This window comes from Vicugna pacos, unplaced genomic scaffold (assembly GCF_048564905.1).
Source record: "Vicugna pacos unplaced genomic scaffold, VicPac4 scaffold_109, whole genome shotgun sequence".
NCBI classification, from domain to species: Eukaryota; Metazoa; Chordata; class Mammalia; order Artiodactyla; family Camelidae; genus Vicugna; species Vicugna pacos.
In genome coordinates, this window is record NW_027328789.1 from 1,053,773 (window position 1) to 1,075,814 (window position 22,042).

Genomic DNA, 22,042 nt, shown 5'->3' on the forward strand with positions numbered 1-22,042 from the left:
GGTGGAGAGTACCAGACAGCAGACAAGAGTGAAGGGCTGCTCAGAAGTCAGATAGTTTCCTAGGTCTTGGATGAGGAAGGAGGCTCACTGCTCATCCTTGATCCCTTTGCTGGTGGCCAAAAGGGACCAAGGCCCACGAGAGCACTTCTGGGAGCTGCCTGCCAACACCTGGAAAAGGACTGCTCAGGACTGGCTCTGCAGTAGGAGCAGAGGAAGGAAATGTCGCCTCCTGGTGGACATCCTTTGTGATGGCAGTAGGAGGCCTAGGAGCCTTGGTATTGAGGTGGCAAGGCAAGGTCCTAGTGGATGATCGTTTCCACGTGTCTTAAAAATCATTGCTTCATATATTTTATCCATTTTGTGGTTTATTTTAGGGTGGTAAATATGGTCAGTGTTACTCCATATTACCTAGATTAATTAATTTTTTTATTGTTAATTTTCTCTTCAGTGATTTGGAAGCTATATTGCCTCTTAAAGAAAATTCTCTCTAAATCTTTATAAATCATCTCTAAGTTCATAAATTTTTATGCAATTGGACCAGTATTCCTATAAGAGTCTCAAAAATGAAATAATCTATTAGATCCTGTTCCTCAATAATGATAAATTTAGCATATTTTACCTCTCTGTTGTTCTAAATTGTGTGTGTGTGTGTTTGTGTGCTCCAGTTACTACTTTTTAGACAGTTGCTTTAAGTTTGTTACATTAACAAAGAAAATATAGGTATATACATCTTGGATTTCATTGCTCACTACCACTATTTAATCCCATGTCTTTCCCACTTTTGAGTTATTTACTTATTGGGATTTCCCAATCAACTGGACACATGATTGACTAATTGTTTTTGAGTGGTGGACTTGGAACACTTACATATCTATATGCAGATTTATGTTCTCCTGGTCAACAATTCTCAGAGTGTTGTTGATGGCCCAAGCCTTGTTTTAAATTAAGGCATTGTTTTTCATCACCAAAAAAAAAAATTATTAATTTAAGGTGTTGTCTTTTTATGGCTGGCTAGTCTTTTATGGTGAATGGATATTAATAGAGATTTCCTTAACCTTCCTCCTTCTTTTTGCCATAACTCGAATTCATTGAGAAACATATTTTTACCATTTCTCAGATGGGCTTCAACTTTGACTTCTGCTTTAAACCATCACCCCACTCTTTTTCTCCATGCTTATTCCTGAAAAAGTGAGCTCTCTATTGGTTTATAGGTGGTTCCCGTCAAAGATTTGTGACTCCCTGTCCAAAGTTCCAAAGGAAGAGAAAAGGAAAGATTCCTGTTTCTGGTGGTTACATTTTGTCAGGTTAGAGATCTAGTTATCCATGTGGCTGCAGTGGAATCTGCAATATCTTGGCTCAGAGTTTCGTTTTTCTGGCTTACTAGGGGAACCGCATTAGCTGGGGTCACGTCGCTGTGGCCGTTGTCAGGATCCTGGGACTGAGGCAGCCCCTTTGCCTCCTTGTTATTTTGATCTTGCAAACTGGGTCCCAGTTATGTGAACCCTGCACCTGGTGGCCAGGATCGCCCCACACGTGACGTGTACCCAGTTCCTTGGCGTCCCTCACTGCTGTCAGCTAGTTCCAGTAAGAGTACGTGATGGCTTCCACTACTGTCCTTCCTCCATCCTCTCCAGGCAGGCCCTCCTTTCCCACTAGTTGGCCCTAAACCTTCTCTCCTGCTCTACATACGCTGACGGAATTCCTCAGGGTTTCCAGCAGGTAGATGGGTCTCTTCTATGTTTGGACCCCTTCAGTGCTTGCAGTGAAAATATAGGATGTGGGAAGGAGGAGCTTGGGGATTCTCCATATCTAGGGCCTCCCTATCCAGCAGATTCAACTAACGGTGGATTGAAAATATTGTTGAAAAAACAGAAAGTTTCAAAAAGCAACACTTGAATTTGCCATACACTGGCAACTACTTACATAACATTCATGTTGTATTAGATACCATGAGTAATCTAGAGATAACTTAAAGTACACAGGAGGACACAGTGAAAGAGAAAGTGACAACAAATATATGTGTATACTCATGTATAACTGAAAACTTGTGCTGTATGCTGGAATTTGATACAACTTTGCAAAATGACTATAACTCAATAAAAAAAGTTTGTATATATATATAAAAGTAGATGGGGGGATGTACATGAGTCCCATGCAAGTCCTATGTCATTTTATACAAGAGGCGTCAGCATCCATGGATGTTGACTTCAGGGTGAGTCCTGGAACCAGTGCCCCATGGTTACCAAGGGATTACTGGAAGTCCAGGCTCCTTATCCCAGCCTGCCATGTCCCCACATGGTCTGACTCCTACCTGTACCACACTTCCCTTGTCACTCTCCTCCAGCCCTGGCAGACTGCCCTCTGATTCTTGAACAGGCCACACTCACTGCACTTCATGTCTGGCCCTTAGAAATACCCATTACTTTCTGAGCATGGCTCTGCTTTCACAAGATGGGCTGCATTGTCACTAGAGAAGTCAGTGTGGAGGTTCCTTTAAAAACTGAAAATGGACTTAACTCATGATCCAGCCTTCCCATTCCCGGGCATATGTCAGAAGAAAACTCTAATTCAAAAAGTCACATGCACCTCAATGCTCACAGCAGCAGTATTTATAATAGCCAGGACATGGCAACAACCCAAATGTCCATTGACAGGTGACTGGATAAAGAAGTAGTAGTATATTTATACAATGGAATACTACTCAGCCATGAAAAAACAAATAATGTCATTTGCAGCAACATGGATGGACGTAGAGATAGTCATTCTAAGTGAAGTAAACCAGAAAAAGAGAAAAATGCCATATGATATCACTTATATGTGGAATCAAAAAAAGAAACATATGAACTTAAATACAGAAGATAAACAGACCCACAGACATAGAGAAACAAACTTACGGTTCACAGGGAGAGAAGGAGATGGGAAGGGATAAATATGGGGATTCGAAAAGTGCCCCTCTTGGGGAGTGATGGAAATGTTAGCTATCTTGATCGTGGTTATGGTTTTCTGGGTGTAGACATTTATCAAATTCACCAAGTAGTACATGTGAAATATGTGTATTTTATTGTACAGGTATCATACCACAATAAACGTGCCCTTAAAAAAAAAACAGGAAAACACTGGCAGCATTTTGTCCTACGTTTTTATGTGTCTTCAGTGAGTGGGTCTTCAAGATTCTGGTCTGCCATATTTTCTGAACCAGAAGTGCCCTCCTTCCCTTTTCTTTGGTAAACTGTCAGTGGGTGGCATTTATTCCCGTGGCTTCAACTGCCCTCTGTCCAATGATTAACTGTCAAATCTTTTCCAGCATGGACATCTCAGTTCAGTCCCAGAAATATATTTCTAATTGACAAGTAGACATTCACATTTGGTTAGCACATAAAAATCTCAAGCTCTGTTTGTCTGGATTTACACTCGCCCAGAACTAGTTTTACTTTTTCAAACAATGGCATCACTGTCCCATCTCTTTTCTGTGCCAAACATCTGGGAGTTTTCCTTTACTCTTCCACTCCCTCACCCCCATCAGTACTACAATTCTATTCCTTAATGTCTCCCAACTAAGTCCCTGCTCCTCGCTCCCCACTGCATTAATTCCCACCCCTTTCTAGTCTCCCCAGTGCTGTACTTTAGAGTGAACAATCCACTTTGCTCACTTTTAATGACTAATCTGTGTCACTCTCCTCCTTAAAACCGCAAAGAATTCCACGCTGCGTGTGTGAGGAAGTCCACGCTCTCTGATTTAACGTCACACCTTCTCATCACCTCATTGCTGCTTTTTTTCAGCCTCAGCTTCCGTTAGTTCCTCACAGCCTCTAGCCTCACTGACCTTCCTTCCCTAAGTGCAAAGTGCTCTTAGACATGACCAGGGGTCTGCACGAGACACGCAAGCTGCTGAGAATCCCGTCCCCACCATGCACTCTCCTGGTCTACAGATTTGCTGGAATCCGTCAGATGTCAGTGCAGAAAGCATTTCCTCTCTGACACCTTCCCTATCTTCTAGAACACAGCCCCAGGCAGTGCAAGAGCCCCTCTGAACATATAGTATATATGATGCAAAGTGACTCTTACCACATTGTTTTGAAAATCTATTTAAATTTGTATCTTCCACGACACACTGTGATCTCCTTGAGGGATGGGGGGCTGTATGGTATTTGTCTAGACAGCTAATGTCTGGCATAGACCCCGCGCCATCGGAAACAGTGTGCTGACTCATCAAGAAGACTTGTCGTCTTTGCGATGTACGAAAGACTACATGCTCTCTGATCTTACACCATCCGGCAAGGGTCAAAATAATTTCACATAGAACTACAGAGGCAAAATATGTGTATTCTTTTCCTCTTTGTGAGCCCGAGATCATAGGCATCCTGGAACGGAGGTGTCACTCAAAGCTGTCTGTCCCCTAGGCTGTTACGCCCAGCTTCAACATATTTTTTGAAGTTGTAGGGATACGTGTACATCACCCCATCTTAGAGCAAATGGTGCTTCAGCCTGACCAAGTTTAATGTCCATATAAAAATCAGAAATCTTCCAAACTGAAGCCTGAAGAAACATTTCCCTTTTCTCCTTCCAGTCTGTGTGTCATCTGCACCCCACATCCCCACTGCTCATCTGCGTCAGGCCACGTTCTATCTAGAAACATTTCCGGTGGGACACTTGGACAAGAACTAATTACAGCAGTAATGAAACTGGTCCCATGAACGTAGGCTCTGCACAACAAGGATGTTTGACGGGAGGCCTCAGCCGCGGCCTGCAGGGTCTGTTCACGTTTTCTGCCTGGCTTCCCTGCAGATGTTGTGCAGAAAATGAAGCCTGCAGTTAAAGTCATAGAAGGCCCAAGAAATCCAGAATAAATGGAGTGAGATTCATCCCCTTGGGAATATTTTTGAAAACCATCCACTAATAAGAAGAAGAGATTTAAGAGGTACGTTTCAGACCAGATGATTTCCAACTGCAGGTGGGTCAGTTTTGTCATTGTTGCTCGCTAGTTGGCTTTCTGCTGCTTCTAACATGCCGCCTGTAAGAGAAGTGGCCTGAGTCGGCCCTCAGAGCAGAAAGGTGAGCTGGGCCTGGAGACAGCCAAGCTCCTCTGCTGTGTAGTGACCCGCTGAGAAGGAAGGGTTGGCCCAGAGCTTCCTCTGACTCTCTCCCTCAGTTATAAACTCTATGAAGGGAAAATGGAACAAAAATCTTAATTCAATATGGTATTGTCAAAGTATAAAAATAATTGTCTTTGGAGGGGATGGTATAGTTCAAGGGGTAGAGTACATGCTGGATTCAATTTGCGGTACCTCAATGTAAAAAAATAATAAAAAAAATCTTTAAAAAAAGAAAAATAACGAAGAAGAAAAGAGATCTCAAACAACCCCAGTTTAAAAAGAAAAAATTCCTTTAAAAATAGTAGTCAGCTAGGCCTTTTGCTAGACTAGGAGTTTGGGATTAACAGGTACACACTACTATGTATAAAATAAATAACCAACTCTCAGGTCCTTAATAAATTAGTTCAACCTGAATCCTTTTTCTTTTTTCCCCTAAGCAACCCGTGGAAGCCTCTGAAATTCTCATCTTATAAAAGAATTCATTTAAAGGTGGTTTGAAAGTTACTGGTTAAAACAGTTATTTGTGGTTCCATGAATATAGGTCTAGTAAGAAAGACAGACAGTAAACCAGTAAGCAAATAAATATATGATGTACTGCCAGGTACTAATAATTGCCACAAAGAAACATAAAGCATATTAGGAGAGAAAATGTTTGAATAGGAAATATGTGTGTGCTATTTTAAATAATCTGGTCAGATAAGTCCTCTCTGAGGGTAAATAATTTGAACAAAGTCCTGAATAAAGCAAAAGAATAAGCCACGTAGGTAACAGACAAGAAAAGCCTCCCAGGCCGGAAGAAGTGTAAGTACTAGACTTGGAGTTAGAAACGCAGCTGTCCTGGTGGGGACCATCGGGGCGGTGAAGATGGGCTGGAGCAGAACGGTGAGAGCTGAGGCTGCAGAGATCGGTGAGGGCCCGGATCACATAGGGCCTTGGTAGGGACTCTGGATATCCTTCTGAATACAATGGAAAATCACGAAAGTATTTTGCAATGCGGAACTACTTGATCTGATTCATACTTTAATAAGACCGTTGTGGGTAACGTATGGGGAATAAGCAATGGAAGCAGGGCAAGGTAAGCTGATGGGAAGCCAGTGGGAAGAGTGCTGCTGACCTGGAGAGAGACACCGAGGTTGGACTGGGATGATGGCGGGAGACGGGCAGAAAGGGGGACACGATTTAACAGTAACGGTCACAGGCCTTAATGCTCGAGTTGGACACAGACACAGAGTGGTACAGGGTGATGGGTGTGTGATATTTGGGGATGAGCCACAGTTTTTGTGCAGAGACCTGACAGGAGAATAAAGTGGGGACGTTGACGTCGGTAAGAAAGGTTGGTGGGTTTTGAATTCCCCCTAGAGTCGCGTCTGTTTCTCTGTACATGACGTCAGCAGAGCAGGGATGGGTGTTCCTACTTCTGCAGAGAATTGCGTGTCCTCCTCATCGACTAATTCGAGAGGCCGACCTGCCCATCCAATTGCAACATCTTGAATCTGCTTCTTTCTATCCAGGAGGAGATTTCCAACTAAGATGCCAATCAAAAATTCCCGTGTCCAGAGTTAGAGATTTGTGCCTTTGGGAGGGTCTCAGAGATGCCTCCACAGAGGCTCGGTGTGCTCTCTCTCCCTCAGAGAACACAGTTACCTTCAGTCCGCTGGGTCTCAGCAGAGAAGATTTCACACATAGCCCCTCTCAGGCCCTGGGGACCAACCTCCCGCTTGGCCGAGCTCTGAAAATGAGCACGAGTTCCGGGCAAAGGGCCTTCTCCAGGGGGCCATCTGGCAGATTACATGAGGACAGTGTACAAAAGGGTGGGAGGGTTGATGGTATAAATGCATTTTAATTTTTGCTCTGAAACTGATTCTGTCCTTCCGTTTTGTTAAGCAAGTGTTCTTAGGCCAGACATGATTCTCCTTTTTTCTTTATATTTGATCATCCAAGAGGTTTAGATAGGGGATTTGTTTTAGGGTAAGTATCTTTAAAAAAAAAACCCTTGCAAATAGCGTCTTGTTAGGCATTTTGACAAGTGAATTCTCCAGGCAGTATTGAACCCCCTTGTTCCTCCAGGGGGTCTCCAAAGGTATGCATGTTCCAAATCTGACCCAAAACCAATGAGACTTTTCTTTTTTTTAAGAACTTCACCATGGACAAAAGATGTCACTAAAGAAGGTGAGAAAAGAGCAGGTCCCCATAATCCAGAGTCCCTCCCAAAGAGCCCACAGAAGTAAAGAGGAGATGAACGAGAGAAACGTTTTATTTATGCACACGCAGGAGCCAACCAGAAAAGTAACTACCATGTTAAATGGTGAAAGTTAAAGGCTTTTTTATCAACCTAACTTAATAGGGAAAAGGGAAAGGAGAGAATTGGCTTCCATGACAGCTTTTCTTCTGCATCTTTTGAATCTCAGTTATCTTCAGCTTAAAGAGGTTTTGTATTAACCGTGGGTTCCATCTGACTTTCCATTCCTCAAACTTTGTTCTTCTTTTTCAAGATTCACTCATGTATTCTGACCTCCTGGATTTTCCACGTGAATTTTAGATTGATTGTCAATTCCTGCAAAATACCACCTGGGATTTGGGTAGGCATTCTTTGAATCCTTAGATCTATTCGTGGACCTTTGTCATCTTAGTAGAATGAAGCCTTCTGCTCCATGAATATGGGATTATTCTCTTTGAATATAGGTCTTAATTTCTCTCAACACACTCTCTCATCTATTGTAGTCTTCAGTGTCCAAGTCGGGTACTTCTTGCTCACCTGTATTGGATGCTGATTCAGAAGAGACACGACCTCCTGGAGAACCTCTGCTTCCACTGAGCTGACATGGAACTGAGTCCTGAGAAGGCTTTAAATTCTTTTAAAAATAGGATTAATGTACTTTAATTACTCCATAGATGAGTAATGAATGGGTCACATTAGCATAGGATTTTAATCCTTTTAGAATTAGTAGAGTAATACAGACACAGTACAAAAATTGAAATATTGCCTAAAAAAGAAGTGATTTGTAATTCCCACCCACAGCGGTGTCTGTCATGAATGATTTGGTGCTTATGACTCAGTCTCTGTGTCTCTCAGTATGTCTCTCTCCATCTCTGTCTCTCACACACTCACAATCAGGTCAATTTCCATCTATATTGATTTCACACACATGTGGTCGTGCAGATGGGACCCTGGATGCAGAGAGTGGGTCTGCATACTTCCACCCTGAGGCCTCCCTTGACATTGGGTTGAGACCAGGCACCCACTTTTCCAACTGAACAGCATTCATTCATCCACATGAACCAGAACGAATGGACCCCATCCCCTCTCCATCAATATTAGTGTTGCCTTAATTCCGACTGTTTCAACCAGTGCTGTGATGGACACCCTTGAAAAGGCATCTTTGAATAGGTGTGTAAGGATTTTATTGGGATGAACTGTAAGTATCAGATCTTCTGGGGAAGAGATGCATCTGTGGCCCTTTGATGCGTCCTGCACCCTGTTCTCCTGAAGAGGAGTGTCCCTTCACTCTTCCCTCCAGGGGATCTGCTGGAGCCTCTGCCTGCTTACATTGTCACCAGGGCTGGTTGTCACCTGACTAAAGAACTGCCAGTGTGATGGTGACCGATGCTGTCTCTGCAGTGTTTCTCTCTGCCTCTGTTCTCACCTGAGAGGTCAAACATCTCTAACACACACTGGCCACCTGCATTGCCTCTCATTGGAACTGCCCATGCCTGTTCTGTTTCTGTTTAGAACACTGAGTTTCAAAAGGATTTTGGACTACAGGGATGGGAAAAATTTCTCCAACCTTTGGTTATGAGGAATGAATTTTCCAGGTTGTGGTTTGCCTTTCAAGCAATTTTTCTGGGCTTTTACTAATTTTTTTGATTCGTTTTGTTTTGTTTTTGCCACAGGAAGAGCTAAGCATCTCCCTTGTGTCTTCTGGCTGTGGTGTCACAGGGGGAACAGCAGTGTCTACCCTGAGATTATGCACAGAGTTACCAAAAGGGCTTCATTTTGTGCATCACATCTTTAATCCCCCTGCATATCCCCTGAAAATAATAAAAATGCTGTTTCAAGTGAAAACAAACAAAAATCCTCAGCCCCAGGTGAAAACATGTGGGCAGGAAGGAAAAAATCCTTTTTTAAAATTTCATTGGCAGGGAACAACCAGTAGAGGTAAAGACACGCAAAGAGAAAGAGGACTTGGGGTTGTCAGGGGCTGGGTGAGGAGGGAGGGGAGTGCATGCTCTGGATCCAAGGTTTCACTTTGAGGAAAGAAATAGTGTGAAACTAGATGGTAGTGATGGTCGCACAACATTGTGAATACCCCTAATGCTCCTGAATTGCATAATTTAAAAGGGGAAAAGTCTATATTTTATTACATGAAACTCTAAAAAGAAAAATAAAGGATGTCATAAATGATGTGAAACAAGCAAAGGAAACTAAAGAAAATGAAACAAAAACATCTCCAGCGGAAGGGACGTCAAGTTTGTGGGGGGACTGACGGTGGGATTTTGGAAAACATTTTGGAGAAGAAGGTGTGGGTGGGTGCAGAGGGGGCTCTACCCCAGGTGGTGGTGATGCCTGAACTGGTTCTCCATTGCCCAGCAGTCCAGCTGCAGATGCAGGTTCAGGAAGAGCTGCAGGAGCGGCAGGAGGTAGCTCGAGGTCTCCTGCAGGATCCAGTTCGTCCCATTTTTGGTCTCTGAAATCTTCCCCTGCCCCTGCCTCCTCTGTAACTATTGGAAGTGGAGAGAGTTTTAAGTCTTGTGGAAGATCTCATGCTGTGAGAGAGGAAAATTTTACGCACCTGCCTCCCTTTCCATGTGCCTCTACAAGGACAGAAATCTTCCCAGAGCTTTCCAGACAGCTCCCACCCAGAAAGTGCCCACAGGATGTGTTCTGTGACTGAATTTTTCCAGACAGGTGGTCTGAGGCCATTCTTTTTTCTGGTCCCAACAGTAGCCTCTAGGGACACCTCCCTGTGTGGCCCAGCCTTTGCCCCACCCTCACCTACACACATACACCAGCCCTACCTTTTTGACCTTTGGTCTCTGCTTCGGGGGCTCCTGGTCCTCCACCTGACTTGCAGCGAGGTGGGCACGGTGCTCCAGGTCAGACCAGGGTGTGCTGAGCTACCCGTCAGCCCCGGGTAGGTCCCTGGGAGAGCCCTGGGTGATGTCTGGGTCGGAGGCCTGCCCCACTGATTTGTGGGCCATGGTGGTGGGGACCTCTCCATATCCAGACCCACCAGGAGTCTGCGCTGGCCCTCAGAAGAGTGACACACCAGCCCTTCACTTGGGGAGGGGGCGTTGGTGTTCTTATTCATCAGCTTCTTTTCAATATGTGGTATCTGGCTCTGCAATGATAGTGACCAGCAGCTGACCCAGCATGGAAGTCTCAGAGTCCTTCCCGGCCAGGAACACTCCTGATTCCTTAGACTCTACCCTCTGCTGCTAGATCAGACCAGAACCTTTTTCAGCTCAGACATCCGGGAGGGAAAATACATACCCAGAGAGCATGGGCTCCACCTCGGGCAGCAGGACCCTTCCCAGCCTCTCCACATCTCAGCCAGCCAGCTTTGTTCTGGGCTGTCTATGTGACTGGGCCCCCCAGGCCTCTGTCCTTCTCTTTCTTGAGGCAGATACCCATCCCCAACTTGACTGCTCCACCTCCACCAGGCAGGATGGGGCCGTGTGGCTACCTGGATGGGATCTGAGTGGTGGCCCAGCCTGGAGGGGCCTGCCCTGGGCCTCCCTGTGTTACCTTTGGGTCTCTCTGTCCAAAAGGCCAGAGGTGCCTTGGGTGAGACCTGACCCAGTGCCGGCAGCGTTGGTAGAGACCCTCGCTGCGGGCTTTCTGGGGCCTGCGGCCTCAGGATAATGGAATGCAGCAGAACATGACTCTGTCTCCAACCAGGTGAGCTGAGTAGGGACTTCTCTACAGAGTGGGTGCCTGGTGACTTCGGTTCCAAGTTCTGTTGGGCTCTATTGCCAGGGAAGTGAGGTCACTTCCTGGGGTCCACTTCTCCAAGCTTCCTCCTGACACAAAGCTCCTCAAGGGCCTTTCTGGGCTTCCAATCTCTCATTTCTCACTCCATGCCATGTCCACACACAGTGACACCAACTCAGGCCCCCCCCATAGCCCTGGGGAGGCCTGGATGCAACCAGTGCCGCAGCTCTGAAGACACAGCTGGGTTCAGACCTGGCTCCCCCTAGTCAGCAGTGTTATCATCCTGGACAAGCCATGTGCCTCTCAGGGCCTCCCCAATCCCCCATCAGCACAGTGGGGATCATTCTGGCCCCTGCTTCCTAGAGAACCCATCCTGTCTCTAGACCTAGAAACACCTATTGCTTCTGTCACCCCCACGGGCTGGCATCACAGGGAGATCGTGCACAGACTCAGCAAAGGAAGGACCCCACAGAGGGCTGGCAGAGTTCAAAGCACACCCCACACAGGCCGGGGTCTGCCCTGGGGTCTGGAGAAAGTCACTTTCCTTGCTGCTTGCTTCCCCGCTCCCAGTCGTGAGACTGAAATTAAATACAACTCTGACATCGTCCGCTCTGGCATACAACCTCCTAGGTCATTCTGTCATGTTGAAATACAGGCCCAGTGTCCCATCTCGGCCTCTGTGGTTGGCTGCCCCACAATGGATTCCTATTTTTTGCCTTCTGTTCCCACACCCTTGTGGGATCCCCACACCCTCCCCTGGAGGGTGGATCGACTTTGGGACCAGGTTCTGACACATAGACTGACTTGTGAAAATGTATGTGAGTTCCACTCATTACCAGCTCCAGTGTTCTTTCTCTCGGTCTCTGTCTCTCAGTGCCTCTCTGAGTTGTCTCTCTCTCTGTTTCTCTGTCTCCCCGTGCTTCTCTGTGTTTCAGTCTGTCTGTCTGTTTTCCTGTATGTATGTGTGTATATATTTATGTGTATATGTGTGTATTTATGTGTGTGTATTGTACGGGTCCAGGGCAGGTCACTTCTGAAAATCCCTTGATGACATATTGATTATTTTGAATTCATGTTACTGAAGAAACATTATCTTTGAAAATTGTGCAAGCACTTTGGTGGGATCTTCTCTAAGGCTCAGCACTGCTAGGGAAGGGATGCACCTGTGGCACTTTGATGTATCCTACACCTTGTTCTGCTGGAGAGGAGCGTCCATTTGCTCTTCCTTCCAGGGTACCTCCTGGGGCCTCTGCCTGCTCACATTGTCACCAGGGCTGGTTGTCACCGGGCTAAAGACCTGCCAGGGTGATGGTGGCCAATGCTGTCTCTGCAGTCTGTCTGTCTGCCTGTGTCCTCACCTGAGAGGTCGAGCATCTCCAGCACAAACCGGCCACCTGCACTGCCTCTCGTTGGAACTGACTCTGTGTGTTTTGTTTCTTTTCAGAACACTGGGCTTCAAGAGCTTTTTGGACCACAGGGATGTGAAGCTTTTTTCCGACCTTGGGTCATGAGGAAAGGTTTTTCCAGGCTGTGGTTTGTCTTTCCAGCTGTCTTTCTTGGCCTTTGTTTTCTGCTTTTGTTTGGTTTGATTTTGCCACAAGAAGAGCTAAGCATCTCCCTTCTGGCTCTGATTTCACACTTAGAACAACAGTGCCTACCCCGAGATTATACACAGAGTTACTAAAAGGGCTTCATATGGTACGTCTCATCTTTAATCCATCTGGACTTTCCTCTCAAAATACAAAAATGCTAATTCACGTGAAAAAAAAATAATTCACCCGTCCCTACTTAAGATATGTGGGCAGACAAACCAAAAAAAAGCCACCTTTTATACGATTTCATTGATAGGGAACCTCCAGGATAGGTAAAGACATAGAGAGAGAAAGGGGATTAGGGCTTGTCATGGGCTGGGGGAGGTAAGACGTGGGGTGCTCTTTGTATACAAGCTTTTACTTTGAGGAAGGAAATAGTCTGAAACAAGTGGTGCTGGTCTCACAGCACTGTGAATGCAATTAATGCTCCTTAAAATTGCACAATTTAAAATGGGAAAAGGCTAAACTTTATTCTTATATACTTAAAACAAAAATAGAATATAGTATAATAGAAAAGAAAAAATCTGACTCCATAGAAGATCTGTCCTTTTGGCTTTAACCCTTTGCCCTCTTTTCTAGGCTTAGTTTTACTAGCTCTGCACCTTTGTAAAACAATGTTGCCTTTAGCCTTAAATATACAGGAGAGCCTACTTTCAAGGCTCTGATTTTTAAGGATATTAACACATTTGCACTTATATAAAGACAACAGGTTGTAGAATAGAAAACTACTTTTGTTTTGTTAGAGGACTTACAGAGGCCTGGTCTACATAAACAGTTGTAAACCAAGATAATGGCGGACTAATATCTTGGAGAACCATCTTCCACATGTCAACTTCAGGCTCTTATTCTGCTAAAAAGTGGAGGGGCTGTGGTTGGTTGTTGCAAACTTGTTGGTGTAGAAATTCCTTGTTCTTGGAATCCTTTGCAGCTGTCCACGTGGGTCAGATCATGGTGTTTCTGCAAAACCTGCAACAAAACTAACTTTTTCTATTCTGCAACTTGTTATCTTTATAGGAGTGCAAAGTGTTAATATCCTTAAAGCTCAGACTTTTGAGAATAGGCTCTCCTGTTTATTTCAGGCTAAAGGCAACCCTGTTTTACAAAAAGTGCAGAGCTAGCAAGTCTAAGCCTAGAAAACACTGCAGAGGGTTAAAGAAAAGGAACAGATCCAATATGGAGTCAGATTTGTTCTTCTCTATTACAGTGACTTTTGGTGAGAGCTAAGTGGATGATTCCTGGGTGGGTCCTCCACTGTCCCAGGCTGGATTTCAGGCAGGATCCTTGCCAGATTCACCATGATTTTGGACCTAATCTACCGCAGAGAAACTGACAATTATTGGATTAAAATTACCTTTCAAAATCCCTTCAATTGCCTGTAAACTATACCACAGCAGGGGATGTCTCATTGGCCAGTCAACTGCCAGTCTCCCCTGATGCAAGGGACAAGCGTCGCGGTGAGATCCATGGTGGCCTGGCCAGTGCACCTTCCTACTTTGCTCTAAAGCTTTGGATTCCTCACTTTGACACTTTAAAAACTCCCTTTCCTCTTCCCTCTGGCCTGGTGTGAATGAACAAGGTCCCTGCACCCACCTGTGCTGAGTCCATGCCATGCACACAGCCCCATGCACACAGCCCACCATCTGCTGTGTAACCCTGGGATCAAGTGCAAACTCTGAACTCCCCCACACCAAAGGTCCGCGTGCCCAGTGCCTCCGCCCTAGGGGTCCAGATCACCATCAGTACCATCAACCACCCAAAGCCCAAGGCCAGTGGCTGGCAGCCTGGGATCAACCTGACCCATCGGGTCAGTTGAGGCACAGGCTGCGGGGATCAGGGTGCCAAGGCGGGAATTGGAACCACCTTCAGCCCAGCCTGCCTCACCCTGTAGTCTCAGACATTAACTATGAAGGTGCACACTAGGCTCGATCCCCCACTGGTGGCAGTAGTCATCATTACTGGAGCACGGATTTCCCCACCCCAACCACAGGGTGAGGGGTGAGTGAGTGAGCTCAGAGTAGGGGTGCACTCAGATTGAAGGGGATCCCATGGTGTGGGGGTACAGGTTGAGAGGTGTGGGGCCCGATCAGAGTGGAAATGACCTGGCTGAGAGGTGAGGGGGATAATTTCAGGTTGTTGGGTGTCCTGTGTTGAGGCATGAGGGGTAAGCTTGTGGGTGTAGGGGCCATAGGTTAGGACCTAGCAGGATGGAGTGTCAGGGCAGGGACAATGGTGTGAGGAGAAGGAGCCCTGTCTTCAAGGTCTGGTGGGAGACTGGGCCTGGCCAGTGGTGGGAGGGTAGTAACAGGGAGGGGAAGTTGATCAGGGGAAGTGGGGCTGGGTGGGTGAGGCCTAGCCTAGGGCAGTCGTGGTTCTAGTTCTGTGCCAGGACCCAGTCGGTGGCTGGGTGAAGGCTCTGGGGATGGAGACCCAGCGGGACAAGCAGGAGGGGCCCCACCTGGCTCCTCCCGGCCCCAGCGGCCAGGGCCGGTAAAGCAGGAGACCCACCCGAGCAGTTTGCGCTGCGGGCGGGAGGAGGAGGGGCGCGCACGCGCAGACGGACAGACGCGCGGACGCCGGAACCCACCCAGAACGCGTGGAAGCTGGCGGCAGCCGGTTGCTCCTGGACCAGCTCCTGGAAGAGGAACACGGCCTGGGGCCTGGGCCGCCGCTTGCCCGCGGCTCGGCTGCCGCTGCCGGGCAGTTAAGAGGGCGCTGGTAGGGGCGCGCTTCTCGGGGACCCGGCGGGTGACGCCTGTGCTGTGCAGCTGAGGAGGCGCCCAGGGAGGGGTGCGGAGGTGAGGTCCCGGCCGCGCGTCCCGTTAGGACCCAGAGGCGGGTCCCAGCCGCCGCTGTGGTTCGTGGTAACCCCGGTATTAGTAGTTCCTGAACACCGCGTTTTTGCCGCCGCTTCTACCCGGGTTTAGGAGAGCAGGTACAGCCCCGGGAGTTGGGAGGGCGCGTGGACGGTTCCAGAGCATCTCCGACTGGCCCTCAGACGATGGCCTGCTCCTGGCAGGCGGGTGCGGTGCGGTCGCGGGGCCTCGGATGGAATGGGGACTGCCCCATGAGAGCCCCTGGATTTGCTCCCATCTTACCCACGGCCTGACCTTGGGGGCGGCCTCTAAAGACCCAGGTTAGTGGGACTCAGGTTACAGGTCAGTCTGATCCTGGGAGATGGGCTCGGTGCGATCAGTGTGCTGGGATGGCTGCAGCAGCAGCGGGAAATTGTTGCAACCCCCGCTCTCACAGGGCAGCCCCAATCCCGCCATAGCAGCCACCACCTTTCCCTGACAGTACAGCACCCGCCTTCCAGGAGCAGGCTGACCTGTAACCTGAGTTCCACGAACCTGAGGCAGCAGAGGCCAAGCTCAGGCCATGCGCTGGGGAGTTTGAAGCAAATCCAAGGGCTCCCATGGGCAGACCCCATAACCCGCCACTGCCTTTGACCACACCGTGCCCTCCTCCCGAGAGCAGGCTGACCTGCGGACCGTGCCTGGAGCAGCAGAGGCCGAGCCCTTGACAGGCCGTGGGGGAGATGGGGGCAAATCTACCAGCTTGCCAGGTCGCTGCCCATCTCCCTGCCGCTGCCCCATGTTCGTGGACCACTTGTTTTCAAGTCAGTGGTTTCCTGAGAGGCAGGCGTGGTGCAGTCAGGTGGCGGGGGCTGCAGGGAGGGGTGCTGCCCCAAGGGGAGCAGGTGGACTTGCTCCCATCTCCCCTAGGGCCAGACCTGGGGACGGCCTCTGCTGCCCCAGGTTTGCAGGACGCATGTCATGTCCGCCTGTCCCTGGAAGGAAAGCTCAGTGTACTCGGGGCAGCCTCAGTGGCTGACAAGGATTTTAGAAGTCGGCTCTAGCCCAGCATAACTAACTCTCCTTTCTTCTCTTGCTTCCTCAGTTGGTGGCTGTATCGGCTTTTTCATTACAGGTTATTGCTAGATAATGAACATAGGTTTCTGTGCTATATAGAAGAAACTTAACTTAAAATCTCTTTTTATATATAGTGGCTGACATTTGTAAATCTCGAACTCCCAAATTTATCCCTTCCTATCCCCTTTCCCTGGTAACCTTGACTGTTTACTAAGTCTGCAAGTCTGTTTCTGTTCTGTAGATGAGTTCACAGTGTCTTTTTCTCTCTTTTTTTACATTGCACATATGAGTGGTATCATTTGGTATTTTTCTGTTTCTGGCTGCTTTCACTTAGAATGATGATCTCTAGCTCCATCCATGTTGCTGCAAATGGTTTTATTTTGTCCTATTCATGGTAGAGTAGTATTCCAGTGTATAAATATGCCACAACTTCTTTATCCAGTCATCTGTTGCTACATTTAGCTTTCCTCCATGTCTCGGCTATTGTATACAGTGGTGCTGTGAATACTGGTGTGCAGGTATCTTTTCACATTGGAGTTCTTTCCAGTTATATACCCAGATGTGGGATTGCTGGGTCATAGGGTAAGTCTACTTTTAGTTTTTTCAGGGATTTCCATGCTTTCCATAATGACTACACCAAACTAGATTCCCACCAGCAGTGTAAGAGGGTACCCTTCACTCTACAGCCTCTCTAGCATTTATCATTCATGAACTTCTGAGCGATGGCCATTCTGACTGATGGGAGCTGATACTTCATTATAGTTTTGATTTGAATTTCTCAGTTTATTAGTGATATCGAGCATTCTTTCATGTGCCTATTGGCCATTTGTGTCTTCATTGGAGAAATGCTTCTTTAGGTCTTCTGCCTATTTTAAGATTGAGTTGTTTGTTTTTTTGTTATTAAGTTCTATGAGCTGCTTATATATTCTGAAAATTAAGCCTCTGTTAGTCGTATCATTTGCAAATATTTTCTCCCATTCGTAGTTTGTTGTTTCCTTTTGTTTTACTTATGGTTGTCTTTGCTGTGAAGAAATTTATGAGTTTAATTACGTCCCTTTTGTTTATTTTTTTCTCTTATTTCCATTGCCTGGGTAGATTACCCTAGGAGAATGTTGCTAAGATTTATGTCAGATAATGTTTTGCCTATGTTTTCTTTTAGGAGATTTATCATGTCTTGTCCATCTGCATCTTAAGTCTGTACTCAACATCTGTGCTTCAGTTTTGAATTTTGAGCTTCTTAGAGAAAACCTACTCTTAGCTCATACGTCAGATTCAACATGTCTAAAGCTGATTTCATAATCTTTTTTCTTGCAGCGTCTCCACTTATTCAGTGGGATAATCATTCTTCCGGTCTTGAATACACAAAGGCTTGGAGTGGTCTTTGATTTGTCTTTCTCTCACCACCCTCCACATTTTGTCAGCTTCTTGAACTGTATGTTGTTGGTTTCAAGTGTCTATTCTGATTGCTGATACTCTGATGAAGAGCTTTCATCCCTGATACATGAATTTTTCCTTCTGCTGAATTCTTGGATATTCTCTCCCCCCCTTTCAGTCAACCTAGAGTTTTGGTGCTCCAACATCTACAGTCAAGTCAAAGACTTAACACAACCAGATCTCAGCCAGGGAGTCTCGACCCTTCATCATTTTGGACTTACATTATTTTTTCCAATCATTATGTAACTTAGCCTCCTAGGGTAACCTGTGCCTTATTAAAAACCAGGAGTCACCAGCCTTTTCCTATCCAGTCCTCAGTTAAAACAGATTAGAATTGCCCTGAGAACTAGTTGGAGCCCCATCCCCTTCATAGAGTCTTCCCTATTTATTCCAAATACTTCTAGCTCTTCTTTGTATTCCTGTACTGTTTATGATCAGTAGCCTGTAATCTTGGATTTGAGTACTGACTTGGTACCATTCCTGGGTGATTTCCAATGTGTCTCCTCACTTAGCTGGTAACTGGAGAAGACTCACTTGTTCAGCCTCCTTTATACCCCTCACCCTGCTTAGCATCGGGCAATAACAGGCATCCAGGCAGTGCTTGCCTTCTTTATTTATTCGCAGTGGTGGTGGTGTGGATTATAGCTAATAACTATTAATTCAGTGTTGCAGTTAAAAAAGAAAGCCAAGAAAATCCAAAAAACTTTATCTCCATGTTCAGTTTAGCGCTTTATCTCAATAGTATTCTTAAGACTGTGTTTACATTCACATAGTGTTCAGTGCTTGTACAGTTCCCTGAGGCAAGCAGGTGAGATGTCATTATGTTTGACTTTCACGTTACATTTCATATTGGATATATTTGTGTAATGACAAAACCTTATTTTATAAGTAAACAGCCGGAAGCCCAGAGAGACTAAGAGCCTAACCCAGGATCACCTGGTTAGTGTTTGGCACAGGCCAGGACCGCAGTGCACATCTTCCAGCTGATCCTCTTCCAGTGCCTTTTCATTCCACTGCTGGGAAATGTAGCCCCATCAGCCAAACGGCCAAGTCACATTGCTGCCCCTTTACCTGCCAGTGATGGCAGTGCTACAAAAAGTGGCAAAGGAAAGGTCAGAAATAGGAGTGATAAAAGACATGGAAGTGCTGGAAATGGATCCTCAACCTCCTCCTCCCTACTTGAGCGCCTCACAAGTGTCCCACTCTGAGAGTGCTGTTCATTGTTTATAACATAGCCTTAAAATCAGACTGATCTTTTATAGGACATGCTTTTATCCTGGTCCCTTTCCTGCTAGTAGTCACCGTCATGGGCAGAAAGTGCCTGGCTGTGCTCTGTTTGTCACGTAGGTGGGAGGGAAAGTGGGAGAGGGAGTTGGTTGAACTGAAGCCGAGCTTTTTACAGCTCTGTTGTTCTAGGACCAGAGCAGTTCCACTCTTGCTTTCATCACCTCTCCACCTCCGAGTCCCAGCCACCCATTCCTGCCTGCTTCCCCACATGCCACGTCCTGGGGGAGGACAGAGTGGTGGGCAATGCCCCCTCCGCCCTCTGTTCTGGGAGGTGCAGGAGTCTGCTTTAACTTTTGAGCTGTTTTGGTAATTGGGCTTTTCCAGCTTTTCTAGACATCTCCTTTCCAGCTCTGAGAAATTGGAGATGTAACTTAACCATACATGGACTATACTAAAGTATTCAGTGACATTAGTGTCATGTTGTCTGTAATTGTGTTCTGTGACTGGATAGGAGGTTTTTTATCTCACAGGATGCTTCACATCCAATTCTAAAGGCCTAGAGGCTGCAGGTGTAATCCAAGTCCTTACATGTCTGTAAGGTAGACATGAACATTATTTGATAATATGACCATATGTTCATAGATTGCGGTTAGTCCACCGGCTCTGTATCTAATGAAAGTTTAAATATCAAACGCTTGAAGAAAATTTGCGGGCCATGTCTTTTTGCCTGTAAGTAGTTGCAAAAACTGAAATCACAACTCTACCACAAGCCACAGTGTTTCCCAGTAGAGAAAGCCCTCTAATTTTACAACCTCTAAGTAATGCAGTGGTTCTTTGAGTGAGATGAGGGATGCCAGAGTATTTTTTGGGACACTAGAGTGGGATGACAAGTATTCTGGGACTGGTTACAGTTGAATCTCTACTTCCTATATCCTGGACTGATTACAGAGGCAATGTTAGTGCGGTAACCATCTTGTGGATGCAAGTGTAGCTAGGAAGACAACAGAGAAAATAGAAGGGATATAAAGTAATGGAGGGACTTCATAGCAGTACAAATGGCGACTTTGACACCACCAGCTGCTGATGTGAACTTTGCAAGAATTTGTGAGAAGTGGTGGGTGTCATTGCAAGCAGGAGAGTCCTGCAGCTTTTGGGGTGAACAGGCAAAGGGGAGAGCAGATATGGTGGCTATCCAGGGGCTACTTTTGTCCTGAATGTGAAAGTGTCCAGTCCCCTGTTCAATTTTGCAGCCACAACTTCACATGACTCAGGGCGTTATTTCCACCAGAATACCATAAAAATATAAACAACCTGTTTCCCAAAGTGTTTGTTCTCGATCTGAGATGATTGTCCTGTGGTGGTAGGTAAGTGGGCGATGGGGCCTATTACATCACCCCCTTTCACTAGAAGTCTACCTCGCTACTTTTCACCCTACTCCTAGAGGTGCTGTCATTCTGTTACACCTAGGCCTGTAAGACCGTCTTGCCTGAATCCTCACGTGAAGAGGGATGGTTATGTGCAGTTTTAAAAAATTGCTTGGGTCATGTGGTCCTTTGTTCCTTCCAATGGAAATCACTATTCCAGAGCAAATAGTATGCCTCCATAGAAAGTATATTGTTTGTAAGTTGTCTTCAGAGGTTTTGCAGTTGGTTTAAATATTTGCTTGGTGATGGCATCTTGATTGATTGAAGGAGGCAACCCTCACTAGGGGCATTGTGTGCTTTCTGTCTGAGAGTTCCTTTACTGGCAGCAGAGTGTTCGTAGGCAGAGTTAGAAAGTTACCTGGTCTGAGAAGCCGAATTTGCCCGCAGCTGGGAATTGGCAGAAGAGTCTGTTATGGAAGGAAAGCTTTAGGATTATCTGGTAGCAGAGTTCTGGGATCCAAACCCTGGGAAACCTCAGCTTTTGTAGAGTATGTTCTGTAACAATAGGCTATAGGATAATTTTTACACTTGTTATAGGATGTAGAGTTGGGGAAAGGCTTAAAAGTGAAAGAACCTTAAAAGAGAATCTCCGAATATTTTAAAGAAGACAGTTCTCAGAATGAGAGCTTTTCTGGAAAAGACTAGCTCTTCACTTCACAGGGGAAGCAGGGAGCAGGTGTAACTGCACTTACGGTAACTTAAAAGGTAAACCTTACCCTCCCACTTAGCTGTTTCCTGGTGTAGGTTCATCTCCCACATCTGTAGTTTTAGACCTGATGTGTCATTTTCTGGTACTCCATTCTGCTTCTTAGTGAGAGACTGACCCAAAGTCACATAGCAATTGAAAAATTGCGCAAAGGTCTTTATTGTTAAAAATGTAGACCTGTGGCAGGGTGCTGCATTTGCAATTGACTTTCAGTACAGAGAACACTGAAAAGAATGCAGTGTTATTTCTTGTTTTATTCCTTTAAGCCTTTGAATAGAAGGTTTTCTTTGCAGAGTTTCTGGAGTACATCAGAACAAGCAGGAACTAAAATAGCTTTAAGAAATCTCCAGTATAGACGTTGCTTATAGTGTGGTATCTGTCTTATGTTAATTCTTTAAAGCAGGAAGTTGTAACTCTCAATTTCTTAAGCAAATATAAACATTCTTGACTCTTATTGACATTCTTTGTGGGGTGAAGCTGCTTTTGCTTCCATTCTGAGCATTGAAAGGCCTTCTATGATACTTCTACCAGTCCTCAGTATTTTATTTTCCCTCTGTTGTGAACTTGTTTTTAAATTTGAAGCAGATATAAATATCATTAACTTGCTACATATGTAGATATTCAGTGTTACATAGTCAGAAAGTTTGTGTACATCACACGTATCTACATAATTCCCCCCTTTCCAACTGTGTTCCTGATGAAAGGATGGTGGGAAATGGCATTATGGGGATATGTCTTACAGTACACAGTGTTTCCCCTGTTCCC

The 22,042-nt window shown here is 46.0% G+C and overlaps 1 protein-coding gene and 1 long non-coding RNA gene across 2 annotated transcripts in view; both read right to left on the reverse strand.

Annotated features, from left to right (window-relative positions):
• LOC140694894 (trafficking protein particle complex subunit 9-like) overlaps positions 1 to 22,042 on the reverse strand; it is a 410,228-nt gene that overhangs the window by 165,241 nt on the left and 222,945 nt on the right. The window lies entirely within an intron of this gene.
• Positions 9,425 to 10,952, reverse strand: LOC140694892 (uncharacterized). The gene is made up of 2 exons (XR_012070560.1): positions 10,585 to 10,952; positions 9,425 to 9,812 (listed from the first exon to the last, which is right to left on the reverse strand). It is a non-coding gene; the product is annotated as an uncharacterized lncRNA (long non-coding RNA).